The sequence below is a fragment of the Scyliorhinus canicula genome, chromosome 10 (genome assembly GCF_902713615.1).
Source record: "Scyliorhinus canicula chromosome 10, sScyCan1.1, whole genome shotgun sequence".
Classification (NCBI taxonomy): Eukaryota; Metazoa; Chordata; class Chondrichthyes; order Carcharhiniformes; family Scyliorhinidae; genus Scyliorhinus; species Scyliorhinus canicula.
In genome coordinates, this window is record NC_052155.1 from 91,968,482 (window position 1) to 91,989,384 (window position 20,903).

Below are 20,903 nucleotides of genomic sequence, written 5' to 3' on the forward strand. Positions count from 1 at the left end.
GTGAGACAGGACATACCCAGGAATGGTGATAGTGGTATCTGGGAGACTATCTGGAAGGTATGATTCTGTGAGTATGACGATGTCAGGCTGTTACTTAACTAGTCTATGAGACAACTCTTCCAACTTTGGCACAAGCCCCCAGATGTTAGAGGAACACGTTGCAGGGTCGATAGGGCTGGCTTTGCCGTTGTCGTTTCCGATGCCTTATTCAATGCCCGGTGGCCAATTTGATTTTATTCCTTTTTTGTGTTTTTGTAATGGTTGAATATAACTGAGTGGCTTGCTAGGCCGTTTCAGAGGGCATTTAAAAGTCAACCACATTGCTGAGGGTCTGGAGTCACGTGTAGGCCAGACCAGGTAAGGATGGCAGATTTCCTTCTCTAAAGGACATGAGATGTTAGTTTTATTACCTGGCTGTGGTGAACCATTAAATGCAAGCTTCACTGGACCATTTCAATTTAAAAAGAAAAGCAATAAAATAAATTATATCAAGAATACCCGAAACAGCAGGAAAGATTAGCGAGTGTGTCACGTTACTATATTGAAGCAACATTATGATAGGGAAGATAGAAGGAGAGTGTATTTACAGTAGTGAAACAAATAGGGAGTGAAATAAAAACAGCAGTTATTTGAGAATGAATTAGAAGTCGAAAATTCTAAAGTTGATCCTCCAGTAAACACATTGGAAAACACAGAGGTGCTTAAAAATGTAGATATTTTATTAAGCTAAGTGAAGAAATCAGATAACTTGTCACCTCATAGTAAATGAAGCATAAGCAAAATACTGAGGATACTGCAGGTTTAAAACTCCCTGTCTACTCAGATGCTGCCAGACCTGCTGAGTTTCCCCAGTTTCTGTTTCTATTTCAGTAAGTCAAGTACAACGGTGGATAACCAGACAGGGACATCCAGTCGTGAGAGTACAGGAAGCAGCAGGCACAGCACAAGGTGAGCCAGTGTCTGATTTCACATATAATTGTGGTCGTAATAACCGAGTAGGAACCAGAGTTTGGCAGTGCGATGAAAACTGACTGTAAATACACTCGACCTCCGTTATCTGTACACCTTAACATTGTTGCAACTCGGAAATATCAATATGTGCAACAGTATGTGAATCAAAAAATTATAGGCTCTGGTCCAAATCTGGTCCAAATATGTTTCAGTCCAGTGGATTGGCCATGATCAGTGCGTGAGGTTATGGGGATCAGGTGGGGGAGTGGGGCCTGGATAGAGGGCTCTTTTGGAGGTTTGGTAGAGACTCTATGGGCCGAATGGCCTCTTCCAGCACCGTGGGGCTTCTATTGTTCTTCTTTGGTCCAAAGATGTGCAGGCTAGGTGGATTGGCCATGCTAAAATTGTCCCTCAAGGTCATTCCAGAGCTTGAGCGGGGACTTGTGTGGCATTTCACAGGCTACACCCACAGGTGCATCCGAGAGGTCAGCCGACTATATAAACTTTGACACGGACCAAGCCCAACAAGATGCCCGGGCAGCAGAATTCTCCGCCATCAACGAGATGCCAAGGTCTAGGGGTCATAGATGGCACACATGTCACCTTGCACGGACTGGGCCGTCTGGGAGTGCCCTAGGTCAGCAGGAAGGGGTTCAACTCCCTGAACATCCAGCTTGTGTGCAATCATCACCTGAAGATAATGCACATGTGGGCACGCTTCCCATGGAGTGTGCACGGCAGCTATATCCGCAGCCTCTTCGAGGCCCACCCCAGTATGGCCGGTTAGCTCTTGGGGGCGAAGGGGTATCGCTGAGGATCTGGCAAATACGTCAGTACGGAGGCACTGCGGAGACCCAGTACAACAAGGCCCATGTTGCCACTGGGTCTGTCATTGAGCGGTACATCGTAATCCTGAAAATGTGATTCCGATGCCTCGACTGCTCTGGTGCTGCGCTGCAGTACACTTCCAAGAGGGTTGCCTCCTTTGTGGTGGTCTGCTGTGTCTTCCACATCCTGGCACAGCAGCGGAGCAACGTGCTGGAGGTGGAGGAGGAGGAATATGTGGCCAGTGAGGAGGAGGACGATGAGGACGAGGGGGCGCCGGACCAGGAGGGGCTGGAGGACGATCCCAGGGAGGAATCATGGAATCAGAGAATTTATAGTGCAGAAGGAGGCCATTCGGCCCATACAGTCTGCACCAGCCCTTGGAAAGAGCACTCCATTTAAGCCCCCACTTCCAACCTGTCCCCGTAACCCAGTAACCTCACCTAAACTTTTTTGGACGCTAAGGGCAATTTATCATGGCCAATCCACCTAACTTGCACATCTTTGGACTGTGAGAGGAAACCGGAGCACCCGGAGGAAACCAACGCAGACACGGGGAGAACGTGCAGACTCCACACAGACAGTGATCCAAGCAGGGAATCGAACCTGGAACCCTGGAGCTGTGAGGCAACTGTGCTAACCACTGTGCTACCGTGCTGTCCACCTGGACCAAATAACCGGAGGACCAGCAGGAGGCTACTAGACGGGTGGCAGCAAGGGGTCCAGGATCCATGTCTGGGGAGAGGGGCATGGGATTGATGATCGGCGCACTGGGAAAGTAAGTGCCAGAGGATTCCTACCACGACCTCACCAACTGCCCCAATACACACTTCCCTCCTTACACCCTACCTGGGGCACGTTCTGCAGCACCTCGGCAATGTCCTCCTAAGACTGGGACATGCCCCGCAGCGCTTCATCAAGGTCCGTCTGGTACTGGGTCACGTCCCCCCAGCGAGTCAGATATTCTGCCGAGGCCCTCAGCCATTGCCATCACCGACTGCACGATGCCTTGACCACTTCCACTCATGCTGCTGATGTCGTGCACTAGGCCCTCCATTGTGGTTGCCACCCTAGCAGTGTTGGCTATGGTGCCACGCATGCCAGAGCTATCTCCTGTGCTTGTAGCCTCTGGGACACCTCCAGTTGGCTATGGACTTGCTGGAGGGTCACTGATACCCCCCTCTGAATATCATGGCCGCACCCTATTGCCGGGTAGGTGGGGGGGGTTAAGGTGGCTGTGGCTTGCATGGGGGAAAGATTAGGGATGGGCATTGGTGCACCAGGGCATGGCACTTCCTCCCAGGCAGCAACTATTTTCTAAGAGTCCTGTTATCACATCCTTTATCATAGACTCTAGCATGTTCCCAAATACCGATGTCAGGCTAACAAGTCTGTTGTTCCCTGTTTCCTCTCTCCCTCCTTTTTTAAACAGCAGAGTTATATTCCTTCCAATCTGCAGGAACCATTCCAGAGTCTATAGAATTCAGGAAGATGACCACTTGTGCACTCCTATGTACTACTATCCTCCTCTTTCTTTGATTTAATGCAATCCTTGATTTATTTCATTAGCCATGGTTCTGACATCCCATTGCCCATCACTATATGCACCTCTTCAAAAAGCTCAATCAGGCCTGTCAGGTGTAACTGCCTTTTGCGAATTCCTGTTAGCTATCTCCAATCAACTGAAAAGCTTCAAGTTGTTCACTCAGGATGGAAGACTGATACATATTCAATGATGTTTATGTATGGCAGGGTAGCTGGAGCCAAGTAAACAGTCGGCTCAGCTTCAAGGATGCTTGCAAGCCTGTCATGAATGCCCAAACATCGATTTTTGCACCTGGGAGACACTAGCTGATGACAGAAAGATTGTGATGCCTATGTGGGCCGGCATGCTCCAACATGACGAATAGTGACTTGACAACAAACGCCAACACCATAAACAACAACCACAGCACCTTTGTGTACTGAAAATGAAATGAATGAAAATCGCTTATTGTCACGAGTAGGCTTCAAATGAAGTTACTGTGAAAAGTCCCTAGTCGTCACATTCCGGCACCTGTTCGGGGAGGCTGTTACGAGAATCGAACCGTGCTGCTGGCCTGCTTTCAAAGCCAGCGATTTAGCCCTGTACTGAACCTGCTTCTCACTGGTCTCTTGAGTTAGCAGCAGAAATGCACCATACAAACTATCCCATCCCGAATGCATTTGCTGCAGGTCCACCATCTTGCATAAATGGAAAGATGCCAGTGAAGGGAGACAAACTAATCTATAATTTCTTGGTTTTCCTCAACCGTTAGAAACTAACTCTATAGTAGTAAAGCCTCCCTGGGCCCTTCACGGGAACATTAGCTAATGAATCTTGACACCAAGCCATACAGGAGGTATTAATGGAAATGACTAAAGGCTTTCCAAGTGGTAAGTTTTAACTATCCTAAGGTAGGAAAGGGAAACAAGAGGTATGGTGTGTGCGGGGGTGGAGGGGGATTCCATAACTTAGGGCCTTATCGGTTGAAAACACAGTCGCCATGATGTTTGGATGACTTCAATTTAACAGGTAATGATAAATGATAGGCTATCCAGGAGTATGTTGTGGAGATGCCGGCTTTGGACTGGGGTGGGCACAGTAAAAAGTGCAAGGTTAAAGACCAACAGGTTTGTTTTGAATCACTAGCTTTCGGAGTGCCGCTCCTTCATCAAGTGAAGAGGAGTATGTTATAATAGTTCAGTCTAGAGGTAACAAAGGAAGAAATGGGGTTTTAGGTTCAGAAGTGAGACAAAGGAGAAGGAGGGTGATATTATTGAAGTAGAAATAGGTGGCTTGTCATCTTTCTAAAATACTGGAGTGACATGTACAATTTCCAAATCTACTGGAATAGCTCCTGAATAAAGGTTGAATATTATAATGAACGTATCTGCAATGTTCTCATCTACTCCTTTAAAATCCTGGAATGTAAATGATCGGGTCTTGGGGACTTGTTGCTCTTCAATGCCATTATTTTCTTCATTACTATTATTTGGCTTATGTTGATACTGGTGATTTCCCATCTAAATTCAGTATTAGCTTCTTTGAGATGTCTGCTATGCTACCCTCTCCTTCGGTTAAAACACTGATTCTGCCTGTCTACCATTTCTATAGTTTCGCTTGGCGTTGCCATTAATTTGAAATAAATTTATGGTCCATTCAAACTGAAAGCCAAAATAAGAACAAAAAAAAAATCACAACAAAAAGGTCTAACCCGAACTAATCAAAATGTCATTACCAGTGTTCATAAGGCACTGTACGCTTTATGGTGCCAAACAACCACAGAAGGCATCAAACTTGGCAGTAGGCACCCTCTCCAGAGCCATGGAAGAGAGGCAATTAGCCACAACAACTTTGCTCGTCCTGGACCTACAAATTGCTGTTTTAGCCCGTCCAGGAACATGTCCATGAGATGATCCTCCAGATTTGTCTTTCCTCTTGCTTGTTGTAGGTCTTAATCAAGTGGAATAACAGAATTGGAAAGTACAGATATTGGAACTGCATCTCAAAATGGTGCAACCCTGCAGAAAAAGCCAGCAGCTCTATCGAAGATCTCAAAAAACCCACTGGATGTCCTCATTGAAGCAAAGCTAAAAGCAGCAAACTGGGTGAGAGTAGACAGCAGGCTGAACTGGCCTTGAATGTTTTCCGATGCATTAATACTTACTAGAAGCAAGAGTGTTACAATCTGAACCGAGCTGACAGTGTGGTCATTTAGGTTCACAAGAGGTTTTCTCCTTTGATCATAGTTTAGACAGTCTACCAATTGTAACTGAACTGGTTCTGCTGACTCCCCAGTCGGAAATAAACCTGTTTATGATATCGACGTGGGGTGATAGCAAGGAGAATTCAAAGAGGGGAAACTTTGGATTCTGCTGCTACATTGAATTGTGCAGCTATCCTGAAATCTGCAACTTTATACAGTGACTGAGGAGTTATGCCATTCAGCCCCCTTCACCCTGTTCTGTCATTCAATTAAATCACAACTGACCTGTCCCTCAGCTCATTTTATTTCTCTCCTTTGAGGGGAGACGTTGTGGTATTGTCACTGGACTAGTAATCCAGAGACAGTGGTTAGCACTGCTGCTTCACAGCGCCAGGGACCTGGATTCAATTCAGACCTTGTGTGACTGTATTTGTGGAGTTTGCACTTTCTCCCCGTGTCTGCATGAGTTTCCTTCAGGTGCTGCAGTTTCCTTCCACAGCCCAAAGATGTGCAGGTTAGATGGATTGTAGCACAGTGGTTAGCACTGTTGCCTCATAGCGCCAGGGTCCCAGGTTCGATTCCCAGCTTGGGTCACTGACTGTGCGGAGTCTGCACGTTCTCATTGTTTCTGCGTGGGTTTCCTCCGGGTGCTTCAGTTTCCTCCCACAAGTCCTGAAAGACGTGCTATTAGGTAATTTGGATATTCTGAATTCTCCCTCTACCTGAACAGGCGCTGGAGTGTGGCGACTAGGGACTTTTCACAGTAACTTCATTGCAGTGTTAATGTAAGCCTACATGTGACAATAAAGATTATTATTCATTAATTTAATTACATTGCCCCTTCGTCTCCAAAAGGCTACGTGGTGTTACAGAGATCGGGCCGGGGTGTGGGCCTAGGTAGGATGCTCCTTCGGAGGGATGGTGTAGACTTGATGGACCAAATGGCCTCCTTCTGCACTGTAGGGATTCTATGAATTTCTATGAGCCAGGGTAATTTTCAGGGGTCATGGGTTTGAATCCCACCAGGGCAGATGGATGAATTTGAATTCAATAAAAATCTGGAATTAAAAGTCTAATAACAACAATGAAACCACTGTCAATTGTTGTAAAAACCCATCTTGTTCATATGTCCTTTAATGTCCCATAATGACCTATAATGTCCTTTAGAGAAGGAAAACTATCATCCTTATCTGGCCTGGCCTACATGTGATTCCAGACCCACAGCAATGTAGGGCGGTCGGGTAGCATAGTGGTTATGTTATGGGCCAGGGTTTAGAGAACCCCAAAGTGTATCATGGAGTTCACCTGACCCACAACTTTTATAGATTGTGGTACGGGGAGCACACGGCCCACTCTAACAGTGTGGTACAGCAGAAATGGAAAAGTATTTTTTCAAGCAAACCAATGTTTATTCTACGAACTCAAGTTAACCTTTTTAAAACATACAGTGAACATCTCAGCAACCATTAATTCAAATACAACCCACAAAGAATACAACAATAAGTAATCCTTGATAAATTCCCAAACAACATCCAGAAGCCAAAAGAAACACCTTTGAACAGAAGCACATCAGGTTTAAATTCACTACTGAAAACAGTTATAATTCTGAATTCACCAAATGATCAAGAGATAGTCATTTCATGGCAGGGAAAACAACAGTACACCTGCTTTGTCTGGCTTCAGCTCCAACACTAAAACTAAACCAAAAAAAACACAGACACACCCAAGCTTTTCTCAAAGTGAAACGAAAAAGCAGAGCCAGAGCTCAGCTCCATCCACACTCTGACATCACTGCAGTCACATGAGCAGCCAAACATTTCTTAAAGTGACATTCTCATGACAGTTAGCACTGTTGCTTCACAGCGCCAGGGTCCAAGTCTCGATTCCGGCTTGGGTCACTGTCTGTGCGAAGTCTGCATGTTCTCCATGTGTCTGTGTGGATTTCCTTCCACAGGTCTCGAAACGTGTGCTGTTAGGTGAATTGGACATTCTGAATTTCCCCTCAGTGTACCTGAACAGGCGCTGGAGTGTGCCGAATAGGGGATTTTCACAGTAACTTCATTGCAGTGTTAATGTAAGCCTACTTGTGACAATAATAAAGATTATTATTATCTTAAACACCCTCAGGGATGGGCAACAAATGCTGGCCCAGTCAGTGACACCCACACCCCATGAATGAAAAAAAAAATCCTTGTTATCCCTAACTAACATAATTCTATCAAACCTGGTCTTAAATTTCAATTGTCCCAGCATCCCCAGTCCTTTTGAGGGAGGGATAGAGTTCTGTATTTCCATTCCCCTTCTTTTATATGATAAATTTTCACTCTTAAATGGCTAAGCACTAATTTTAACATTGTGCTCCATTATTCTAGATTCTCCTCACTGTGGAAATATCTTTGTACAAACTCCATTGAACCACTTTATCACTTTAAGCACTGATATAAATTACTTCAAACATTTTTGGCATCAAAAAGCATTGCTAAACATTTCAGTTTCTCATGTCAGTGATGCCAGTGTTTGTTGGTGGTGTTGTTTCTGGACTCTTCTAGCACATCAGCTGCTTTGACTATCCTGAAAGTAATCACTTGTTTCCAGTTGGATGACCGGGACAGATGGGTGTAGCACTGCATTTTTCTGACTTCTGAGATCAGATGATTTCTTGGGTTATTTTTGCCTATGAGCATCTGTCCGAGTGGATTAACAGAGAATTTGTACAGACTGAGGGTAAGAAGTCCTTCCGGAATGGGATGTTTTTAATTCAGTGTGCCAGTTTTTGCTTTTCTTTTAATAATAATCTTTATTAGTGTCACAAGTAGGCTGACATTAATACTGCAATGAAGTTACTGTGAGAATCCCCGAGACGCCACACTCCAGCGCCTGTTCGGGTACAGTGAGGGAGAATTCAGAATGTCGAATTCGCCTAACAAGCATGTCTTTTGGGACTTGTGAGAGCAAACTGGAGCAGCCGGAGGAAACCCACGCAGACACAGGGAGAACGTGCAAACTCCACACAGACAGTGACCCAGCCAGGAATCGAACTGGGACCCTGGTACTGTGAAGCAACAGTGCTAACCACTGTGCTACCGTTGATGGTGGCCAAGGCCAATTGTTTAATTAGGCACATTATTTCAAACAGGGAAAAAAACATTTGTTGAATTAAGCACACAGCATGAGTTGCATGAGTGCTGTAGAATTCGAATCATTTGACCTATTTTCAGCCAGATTCTCCGTTCCTGAGGTGTTGACGCCAGGGCAGGATTGATGGAGTTCTACAACAACAAAACTGGACCAATTCAACTACCATTAAGGGGCTAGCACCGGCGTCACATGGAACACGGTCGATTCCAATGAGAAATGCTGCTGGATTCGCCAGTTTCAGATTGACACTTAGGAGGCTGACAAGCTGCAGCCGGATATATTCACTGCATCGCGGGAGGAAGTGAGACCCCGATGAGCTGCTGTTCCTCATGCCACATGTGTCACCCCCCCACCACCTCCCCACCCCCACACTCACCCCCACCCCCACATTACTCTCCACCACCACCCCACTCCCCTCCCCACACATTCCCACTACCTCCATCCAGTGATGCAATCATGCGTCTTGACTTGTGTCTTGCAGGAGCTGATGATGATGGCACGGGCCCTTCTGGTATCCCCCAGCCACAACCAGAATAGCGATAACGATGAGACTGACACAGACTGGAGCCATCGTACATCTGTCATGATATGCAGACTGTCATAATACACATCCAGGTATATGATGGAGTGCAGACAGGCAGTGATTGACACACTTGATGACCAGTGAACACACAGAACACAGCAGCCAATCACTAGACAGGACACGACCACTATAAAGCCAGAGGGCACTAGTTCTCCCGCTCTCTCGGGATCCAGCCTCTGAGACAGTCAGAGTCCGTGAACAGCAGCTAGAATGAACACCATGTGGTAGTAAGGTAGTCTGGTTAGGTTAGCCTCAGGCCTCCAGTCAAGTCAGCATAGTGTCAACCCACAGTTAAAGCATGTATTATAGTTAACTGTTCAATAAAATCGAGTTGCATTTCGTCAAGTGTTGGAAGCCTGTCTCTCTCACCACTGCAGTAAATGCAGTCCTCGCAGACCCAGCTTACCCAGTACATCATGGTACCAGTGAGTTATGCTCGAGTTTGACGGACCTACCTTGAGATAATCTGCCTTTGACCAGCGATCAGCCATCCGGTAACATGGACAGCGTCCGCCCTCCTCCGCAGCTCCACATGGCCGGCAAACACGGAGCTACCTGGAAGATTTTCAAGCAGAAGTTCCAGCTATATCTTGAAGCCACCGACCTCGAGGCCGCATCGGATGCGAGGATGATCACTCTCTTCCTTTCTATAGCCGGGGACCACGTTATCCACATCTTCACATCCCTCACCTTTGCTGAAGGCAAAGACATCCTCACGCAGTCATGCAATTATGACTCAACTACTGATTCCAGGATCCGGGATCAGGTCGTTTTCGGGGTCCACTCCGATCCCCTTCGCCAGCAGCTCCTAAAAGTTAAGCAGCTAACCCTTACCATCGCCATCGAAACCTGCGTCCTCCACGAGCACGCTAATAAGCGGTACTCCCATATCAGGGCAGCAGAAATAGCACGGCAAAATCCCCACGATGCAGAACGGGTGCAGGCCATCAAACAAATGCAGGGCCTGAGTCTGGATGAGAGTGGCCATTTCGCGCGCTTTTCCCGGGCTCCAGCGCAAGTGCGCCACAACCGACGGGACAGTGAGACCGGCGACCAGACCGTGCAAGTGCACACGTCGTTCGACCGCACTGCGCATGCGCGGTGGCGCATGGAATGTCCTGATGCCGGCGCCATGACGTGTTCCAACTGTGGCTCCGCCCATTTAAAGCGGCAATGTCCTGCAAAATCTCGACGCTGTCTCCAGTGTGGCAAGCTTGGCCCTTTGCAGATCTGCTCCACTGCCCAGCACACAGCGATCCCAGCCACAGCGCAGGAGCATCCGGTCAGTACAGCAACCCGTCACAGACTCCGACCCCGACAGTCTACCAGTTCCCGACACTGAGGGCCTCAAATCCCCATTCCAGGTGGGCATTATCACCAATCATACGCTGCCTTTCTCAATGATGGTGAAACAACTCCCAATTATGAGCATTGATCCGGACGACGAGTGGTGTGCTACCCTTATGGTTAAGAAGGCTCGCATACGTTTCAAGCTGGACACCGGCGCTTCAGCAAACCTCATTTCAAAGTCTGACCTTGACACCATCCGTGTCAAGCCAAGCATTCTTCCACCGGCTTGCCAGCTCCTCGACTACAATGGCAATGCCATTGCTGCCAGTGGCTCATGCCAGCTTGCGGTGTCCCACCGTTCTTCAAAAGCAACCCTGCATTTTGAAATTGTAGGAACCAACAGAGCTTCCCTGCTCGGTGCTCGGGCCTGCAAACTCCTGAACCTTGTGCAGCGGGTTCACACCATGTCATCCACAGAGGCAACGGCCTCGCCAGATGTTAACTTCCAGGCCCAACGCGATGACATCATAGCGCAATACCATAGCGTGTTCTAAGGTATGGGCACACTCCCTTACCGATACAAAATCCTGTTGAAGCCAAACGCCACCCCTGTGGTTCACGCACCGCATCGGGTGCCGGCACCCCTTAAGGACCGTCTCAAGCAGCAGCCGCAAGACCTTCAGGACCAGGGCGTCATTTCTAAGGTCACGGAACCCACGGACTGGGTTAGCTCCATGGTTTGTGTCAAAAAGCCGTCAGGGGAACTTCAAATCTGTATCGACCCCAAAGATTTGAACCGTAACATCATGAGGGAACACCACCCAATACCTAAACAAGAAGAGCTAACCAGTGAGATAGCTCATGCCAAATTCTTCACGAAGCTGGATGCCTCCAAGGGGTTTTGGCAAATACAGCTGGACGCATCCAGTCGCAAGCTGTGCACATTCAACACCCCGTTCGGTCGCTCCTGTTACAACCGAATGCCCTTTGGCATCATCTCCGCCTCAGAGGTGTTCCACCGAATAATGGAGCAAATGATGGAAGGCATTGAGGGGGTGCGAGTGTACGTCGATGATATCATTATCTGGTCCACAACTCCTCAGGAGCACATCGATCGCCTCAAGCGGGTGTTCCACAGGATCCACAAGCATGGCCTCCGACTCAACAAAGCCAAATGCTCGTTCGGTCAATCAGAAATCAAATTCCTCAGCAACCACATTTCACAATTCGTCGTGCAGCCAGATGCAGACAAGGTTTCAACGCCATGGAGACCCCAGAGGACAAGAAGGCGGTCCTCCGCTTCCTAGGGATGGTCAACTTCCTTGGTAAGTTTATCCCCAACCTGGCATCACACATCACAGCCCTCCGCCATCTCGTTAAAAAATCTACGGACTTCCAGTGGCTACCCGCCCATGAGCAAGATTGGCGTGAGCTGAAGGCGAAACTCACCAAGGCCCCGGTGCTGGCGTTTTTCGACCCCGCCAAGGAAACAAAAATATCCACCGACGCGAGCCAGGCTGGCATTGGGCAGTGCTCCTCCAGCGGGACTCCTCCTCCTCCTGGGCCCCAGTTGCATATGCCTCTAGAGCCATGACTCCCACTGAGCAACGCTCAGATTGAAAAAGAATGCCTGGGCCTCCTCACAGGGTTCGACAAGTTCCATGATTATGTGTATGGCCCCCCAAATTCACGGTCGAGACAGACCACAGGCCATTGGTTCACATCATCCAAAAAAACCTCAATGACATGACGCCACGGCAACAATGTATCCTCCTCAAGCTCCGCCGCTATGATTTCGGCCTGGTGTACACCCCGGGCAAAGAGCTCATTGTGGCCAATGCACTCTCCAGATCTATCACCACACCGTGTGAGCAGACCGACTTTGTCTGTCAAATAGACGCGCAGGTGCAATTCTGTGCCTCCAACTTTCCGGTCACTGATGAGAGGGTCATGCAAATTCGTCAGGAAACGGCCAGGGATCCTCTACTCCAGCGGGTTATGCAACACCTCACGGATGGTTGGCAAAAGGAGCAGTGCCCCCAGTTTTATAATGTCAAGGACGATCTAACGGTGGTAAACGGCATCCTAATGAAGCTTGACAGAATTGTGATCCCACAGAGCATGCGAGAGTTGGTCCTTGGCCAAATCCACGAGGGTCACCTGGGGGTCAAAAAGTGTCGCCGTCGAGCCCGAGAGGCAGTATATTGGCCAGGCATCAGCCAAGATATCGCCAACACGGTCCTCAATTGCCCAATGTGTCAAAAGTTCCAACCGGCTCAGCCGAAAGAGACTCTACAGCTGCATGAACTGGTGACCTCCCCATGGTCCAAAGTTGGTGTTGACCTGTTCCATGCCAAGGGCTGAGACTATGTCCTCCTCGTGGACTACTTTTACAACTACCCCATGGTGGTCAAACTGACTGACCTCACGTCAGCAATGGTAATCAAGGCACGCAAGGAGACTTTTGCCCGGCATGGGATCCCACTCACGGTGATGAGTGACAATGGCCCCTGCTTCTTCAGCCAGGAGTGGTCAGATTTTGCCTGGCTGTACAACTTTCGGCACGTCACATCCAGCCCCCACTACCCCCAGTCGAATGGGAAGACTGAAAAAGGGGTCCACATCATTAAAAGACTGTTGTGCAAAGCTGCTGACTCGGGTTCTGATTTCAACCTGGCGCTGTTGGCCTACAGTGCGACTCCTTTGTCCACTGGGCTTTCCCCAGCGCAGCTCCTCATGAACTGCACACTGCGAACGACGGTGCCGCTATCCACATTCCGGACCTTGACAACTTCCCGGCCATACAGAGGATGCAGCAGTCTCGGGCCCAATGCAAGTTGGCGTACGACGCCCATGCCACAGATCTCCCCGAGCTGGTCCCTGCTGACCGAGTTCGTGTTCAGCTGCCTGATGGTGGCTGGTCCGCCACAGCTGTGGTGGTCAAGCAAGTGGCCCCGAGATCGTTCCTCATTCATATGCCTGGTGGCTCCTTTCTTCGGCGTAATAGACGGGCACTGCGTAGACTTCCGTGCCCGCCACATAACCGTGATGTCCCGCCTCGCACACTGCTTCCTTAGGACACGCTCTTCCACGAGGCCACCGATCTGCCAGTTCTTCTAACGACCTCTACATTGGAGGCAGTTCCACCCATTCAAGTGCAGGCGGCCCCTAACCCACCCTTGAGGCGGTCAACCAGAATTCGGCGCCCGCCACAGAGACTGAATTTATAGACTGAATGTTGCATAACCTTGTTATCTCATCGTTTACACATCTGTACATATTGTTCTTTTTCTCATGTGTTATCTGCCCTCTATCTGCACTAGACACCTTCCCATGTAAATAAGTTAGCATATTAGAACATAGACAGTACAGCACAGAACAGGCCCTTCGGCCCTCAATGTTGTGCCGAGCCATGATGACCCTACTCAAACCCACGTATCCACCCTATACCCGTAACCCAACAACCCCCCCTTAACCTTACTTTTATTAGGACACTACGGGCAATTTAGCATGGCTAATCCACCTAACCCGCACATCTTTGGACTGTGGGAGGAAACCGGAGCACCCTGTCACCACGCACACAGGGGGAGGACGTGCAGACTCCACACAGACAGTGACCCAGCCGGGAATCGAACCTGGGACCCTGGAGCTGTGAAGCATTTATGCTAACCACCATGCTACCCTGCTGCCCCTAATGCTGCCCATATTCTGTATATAGTCAGGCTCCTGTACACATACTCACTATTTATTGACCTGAACACATTTTTTTTCAAAATAAAAGGGGGGGAGATGTCATAATACACATCCAGGTATATAATGGAGTGCAGACAGGCAGTGATTGACACACAGGATGACCAGTGAACACACAGAACACAGCAGCCAATCACCAGACAGGACACGGCCACTATAAAGCCAGATGGCTCTAGGTTTCCCGCTCTCTCGGGATCCAGCCTCTGAGACAGTCAGAGCTTGTGAGTAGCAACTAGAACAATCACCATGTGGTAGTAAGTCTGGTCAGGTTAGCCTCAGGTCTCCAGTCAAGTCAGCATAGTGTCAACCCACAGTTAAAGTATGTATGATAGTTAAGTGTTGAATAAAATCGAGTTGCATTTCGTCAAGTGTTGGAAGCCTGTCTCTCTCACCACTGCAGTAAACGCACTCCTCGCAGACCCAGCTTACCCAACACATCACAGACATGCAGATAATGATATACAGACAGGCACAGACAGGCAGCTAATGAACACAGAGAACAGGACATGACCAATGAGCAGTCAGGACACTCAGGGGTGGTATCTCACTGTAAAAGGCACGAGGCACTCACACTATGCCTCTTTCCACTGATGAACATCTACAGAGGGAGTCAGGGTGTATTTACAGCACGTGGCTAAGGGATAGTCTGGTTCAGTCAGACAGAGTAACCACACTTAGGTTAACAGAGAGTCGAACTCATCGAGAACTGTGCGAACTGTGCTACTGGTTCAATAAATCAGATTGAACTAACTTCAAGGTCTGGAGTATCTTTTGGTTAAAGCTGCATCCAGTTGCAGCCTGTGTTATCCCAGAGTACATAACACAAGAACAGCATTCCGAGACATCCTGAAATTTGCATCTATGGAAGACACTGACTTTTCAACACAGTTGTTTCCAACACCCTCTACCATCCCAGAAACACTCACCTCAGTTGGGCACTTTAGCAGAGGCTCCTGGGACACTGTCTGTTGCACACCACACACATGCTCTGGTACTGCAGGTGGAGATAGGAACTCCTGAGGGGACAGATGGTCAGAGGGCAGGCTGACCCCAGGGACTAGCTGCCATCCAGGTGGGTTTCGGGTTTCTGGAGGGACAGTCCCATCGATTGTGGAGATGCAGTTGAAGAGCCAGGACCACGCGAGGGGTTGTCGGCGAGCATCCAGCAAGTGCTGTTGGAAAAGTCCAGCAGTGTGCAGAAGCAAGAGGTGGTGCCGACCACACATGGCACCCAGGTCAACACTGCACAGGTGGCATCTGCGGTGGAGGTCTTTGGGGGAGAAGGATTCAGCCAAGGGCCAGCATGTTCCAAGGCCTTAGGCACTCTGTGCAGGCGGTGGCCAGGTCTCAGGACAGGGCTGCCCTATCACAGGCAGCCATGTACCAGAGCCACCTAGACATTGAAACGGCGCTCCAAAGCATGCCCGAGTCACAGCAGGCTTGGCTGAGAACATCGCTGGCTCTGCCTAGGCTCTGACCAACATGGCAAAGACCCAGAGGGAGGTGGCCCAGACCCAGAGGCAGATGGTACAGTCACTGGCTGATGTGGCATAGACCCAGAATGTGGTGGCACAGTCACAGCATGATGTGGCGCAGTATGAGACGGAGTTGGCTGCCAGTCCTGGAGGGCCTGTGCTCCATGGCCGCGAGCATGCGGACCCTGGTCGACACCAGAGTGGGCATCTAGGACTGGCAGTGCCAGGTGGCGGGGAGCCTCAGGGGATAGCTCCGCTCGCGCCCCCATCCCATGGAGCAGCCACTTAACAAGGCCTCATGGGGTTCTCGCTGCAAATGAAGGCTTGCCAGTTGATTCGGCAGCACCGCACTCACCAGCCCCCGCTAATAAGGTCGAGCAGCACTTAAACTGCACTTGCTCATCTAATCCCAGCCAGCCGGCCTGGGATGAGGTGGCAGAGGCTGTGAGTGCTGCCAGTCTCACCAAGAGGACTGTCATGGAATGCCGTAAGAAGATGAATGACCTCCTTCGGGCCGCTATGGTGAGTAGCCACCTCTGTACCTCTGCCAACACTGTTCTCCCTTTCTCCTTGCATCAGCCCCCAACTCCTGTCGTGTACCCGTCACGTGCAATGACGCCCACCGAACAGCGCTATGCGCAAATTGAAAAAGAGTGCCTGGGCCTTCTTACTGGAGTCGTCAAATTCCATGACTATGTCTATGGACTCCCAAAGTTCACAGTCGAGACAGACCACAGACCGCTGGTCAATATCATTCAAAAAGACCTTAACGACATGAAGCCGCGCCTGCAGCGCACTCTCCTTAAACTCAGGCGGTACGACTTTGAACTCGTCTACACCCCGGGTAAGGAGCTCTTTGTCGCTGATGCACTCTCCCGATCTGTCACCACACCCTGCGACCCGGTGGGCTTCGTGTGCCAAATTGATGCTCAGGTGGCATTCGCCGCATCCAATCTGCCCGCCACAGACGAACAACTCATCCAGATTCGTCGTGAGACGGCCAACGATCCCCTGCTCCAACGTGTCATGCGCCACCTGACAGATGGGTGGCTCAAGAGCCAATGCCCTCAATTCTTCAACATTAAGCATGACCTGGTGGTGGTAGATGGAATTCTACTAAAGTTGGACAGGATCGTCATTCCGCACAGCATGCGGAACCTCGTCCTTGAGCAGCTCTATGAGGGCCACCTGGGAGTGGAGAAGTGCCGCCGACGGGCCCGTGAGGCAGTGTACTGGCCTGGCATCAACCAGGACATTGCCAACGCCATTCTAAACTGCCCAACATGCCAGCGTTTCCAGCCTGCTCAGCCAAGGGAGACATTGCAGCCCCATGAGCTGGTGTCGTCCCCCTGGACCAAGGTGGGCATTGATCTTTTCCATGCACATGGCCGGGGCTACGTCTGGCTGGTTCAGCACACTGGGCTAAATCACTGGATTTTTAAGCAGACCAAGGCAGGCCAGCAGTACGGTTCAATTCCCGTACCAGCCTCCCTGAACAGGCGCCGGAATGTGGAGACGAGGGGCTTTTCACAGTAACTTCATTGAAGCCTACTCGTGACAATAAGCCAATTTCATTTTCATTTTCATTTCCTCATAGTGGACTATTTCTCAAACTACCCAGAGGTAGTTAGGCTACATGACCTCACCTCAACAGCGGTCATCCGTGCGTGCAAGGAAACCTTCGCTCGCCATGGCATCCCGCTCATAGTCATGTCCGACAATGGCCAGTGCTTTGCCAGTCAGGAGTGGTCCAATTTTGCCAAATGATACAACTTCACACATGTCACGTCCAGTCCCCATTACCCCCAATCCAATGGCAAAGCTGAAGAGGGGGTGCACATTGTCAAATGACTCCTACGCAAGGTGGCCCATGCGGGATCCAATTTTTACCTTGTCCTGCTTGCTTACAGATCAGCTCCATTGTCCACTGGCCAGTCACCGGCTCAATTGTTGATGAATCTCACTTTGCGGACGACGGTGCCGGCAATTCATGTCCCGGAGTTGGACAACCTTCCGGTCCTTCGGCGAATGCAGTTGTCTTGGGCCCAATACAAATCGGCAGCATTGGACACCCATGCCACAGAACTCCCTGCTCTGGCTCCTGATGACGAGGTCCGTGTCCATCTTCCCGATGGTGGTTGGTCCGCCATCGCTGTGGTACTCAGACAAATGGCCCCCAGGTCCTTTTTGGTTCGTCTACACGACGGCTCTCTTCTTCGCCGGAATAGGCGGGCACTACGACTCCTTCCTCGCTCGCTACCAGATCATTATGTCCTGCCTCGCCATCACGACGAACCCGTCACGGACTTTGCAGATCTCCCTTTCGCTCTGTCACCCTCTGAGTCTGATACAGTCCTGCCCATTCCAGAATTCGTCGCCCACCTCAGAGACTGAATTTATGAACTGCCTAATTTCATGGACTCTTTGAACTCATGAACTGATTGTTTCATTACCCTGTTTGATTAACTCACTGTTGTTCTAGTTATATTCTGTGTTACATACTGTCCATCTGCACTAGACACCTTCCAATGTAAATATCTTAGAGTTTCTGTACATAGTCCTGTAAATATGCTCACATATGCCACACATAGTTAGGAACATTCACATACTACATTATTTATTGCCACGAACACACATTTGTTTGTAAAAAGGGGGAATGTCATAATATATACATCAGTATATGATGGTGCAGAGACACACACTGACTGACACACTGTAAGACCAATCAACACACACAACACAGCAGCCAATCACCAGTTAGGGCACGGTCACTATAAAGCCAGAGGGCACTAGTTTTCCCGCTTGTTCGGGATGCAGCCTCTGAGACAGACAGAGCCCGCAGTCAGTGGCACAAACATCTACCATGTGCTAGCAGTATAGGCTGGTCAGGTTAGGCATAGGTCTTCAGTCAATCTAACATAGTGTCGGCCCACAGTGCAATTATGTTTAATAGCTCTTAGTTAAATAAAATAGAGTTGTACTTCTACAATTGTTGGTAGCCTGTCTATGTTACTGCTAAGGTAAACGCAGTCTCGACAGATCCAGAGTACCCAACACATCAGTCCCTGTCCTGTTTTTCCCAGTGTGGTCTATTGTGGATCTCCTCTTTTGGTGAACCTTGTGTTCTCCCGCCAGAAGGGAGGAGATATTCATACATTGCAGGCATGCAGCTCTAAGCTGACAGTCTGGTGTGCGGCAGGTCCTGCAGATGTGGTGAACAAGTGATGTGTGCATTTGCTGGGACCACAGCTGAAGCGTGATCTGGAGCCTGGGTTCTACACACAGATTGTGACTGGGAGTTGGTCATATTTCCTGGCTGGGAATGGGATGGATGAGGGCGTAGTGGACAGGCAGGGCTTGGAGACAGCTAATGTTCCTCAGGGTGGGCTAGCTGTAAGGGTCACTGGTAAGGCTTTTACTCTGAGAGAGGCGATGTGCCAGGCAGGGTTCCAGCAGCACAAATACATGTGTCTTTTGTTTGCTAATCCTATGCTTCCTCTGCTGTGGGGCTGCAATTCTGAGGAGTGTACTGAGGAGTGCCACCTCCTGGTGGGCTGGCAATTGACCATGGCCACACCCATCCCATTGACGATACTGCTGGGATATCAGGGTGTCCAGAGGGGCAGGCTGGGTGAGGTGCCACATGGCCAGGACTCCTCAGAGCACCTGCAGGAACTGTTAGCAGCCAGCAGTGTGAGAAGCCAGGAGCCTGTGAGTTGCAGCCAGGGGGTGGGTTTAGATGAATTTATAGCAGTAATGGGGTCTCAGCCAGGGTACTCCAGTCATACAGGGGCCAAACATTTGCCACCAGTTCATTCGCCTCTACTCGCAGATGTCCAGACACACACACCCCAACAGGCCTAAAATGTTTCAAAGGTTGGCTTTCCGCCTTGCTCCCCTTCAATGGCCATGGCGCCTGGGCTACGCTTGGAAATACTTACACCAAATCACACCACGTATCCCCCGGCTGTGAGGGATGGAGCATAACAGGGGAGTGGAGAATTGGGGTTCCAGACCGTTAATAAGATTTAAATACATGGATGGCGTTGCTGGGAGAGGATCAGAACATCGCAACAAGGTTGGCGCCTAGCGGCAATCCCATTTTTTGGGGGACCCTCCATTCTCAATTCTGATTGAAAATCCCAGTACCGGCTTCAGGCAATGGAGAATCCACCCTATTGTGCTTTTCTGTTCTTATGACCAAAGTGAATAATCTCACACTTCCCCATATTACATTCCTTTTCCGCCCTGTTGCCCACTCACTGAATCATCTGCATCTCGTTGTGTCGTCATCACAGCTTACATTCCCATCGCCTTGGTAAACTCAGCAAACCTGGATGCATTGTTCTCAGGGTCAGATCTACTGGCAATTCATACTGTCCCGCCGATGGTGCACCCCACCGCGGGTTTCCTGGCTGTGTGGGGTGGATTGAATGGGAAATCCCATGAACAGCAGCAAGGCCAGAAGATCCCGTAGCCGGCTAACAATGTGCTACCTTCCACCGCTGAGGAACACCTCGCAGGGATATCAGAGAACCTCGTCCCAGTCCCTTTGCTGAAGTCATTAATATAGATTAATAGCTGAGGCCACAGGACTGATCAATAGTTACAGCTTGCCAACTTGAAACGAAAATTGATTATCCCGGCTTTCTGTTTCCTGTGCATTAACCAATACCTCATTCATGCTGATAAAATACCCACAACTCCATGAGCTTATATATTGGGTATTAATTTTTTATTTGGCTCATGTCAAATGCCATTCATAAAATCTCCTAACTTTTCTACCCTATCTGTTGCATTCTCAAAAATCTCTAAAATGTCTATCCAACACCATTTTACTTTCATAAAACCATGTTGATTCAGTTTGCAGCCCGGGCAGCTTGGTGGGCTGCCCCAACCCCAGCTCTCACCAGCCACCAGCCCCAACTCTCTGACTTCACAGCTTTAAATGGCCTTGAGGTTTCATGACTCCCCCTGATCGTGTTCTTTTGAAACATGGAGGATTGATAGCCTCAGCTTAGATCTTGTTATTCTGACTTGGCTGTTCTTCAGTAAAAGCTGCAGTATTTGGTATTTTGCTTGATTGAGGTTCAGCACTTTATCCTTTAATTCCTCTCCTTGCAGTTGTACTTTTCCCTGTCAATAGTTTCCCTTTTATGGTTA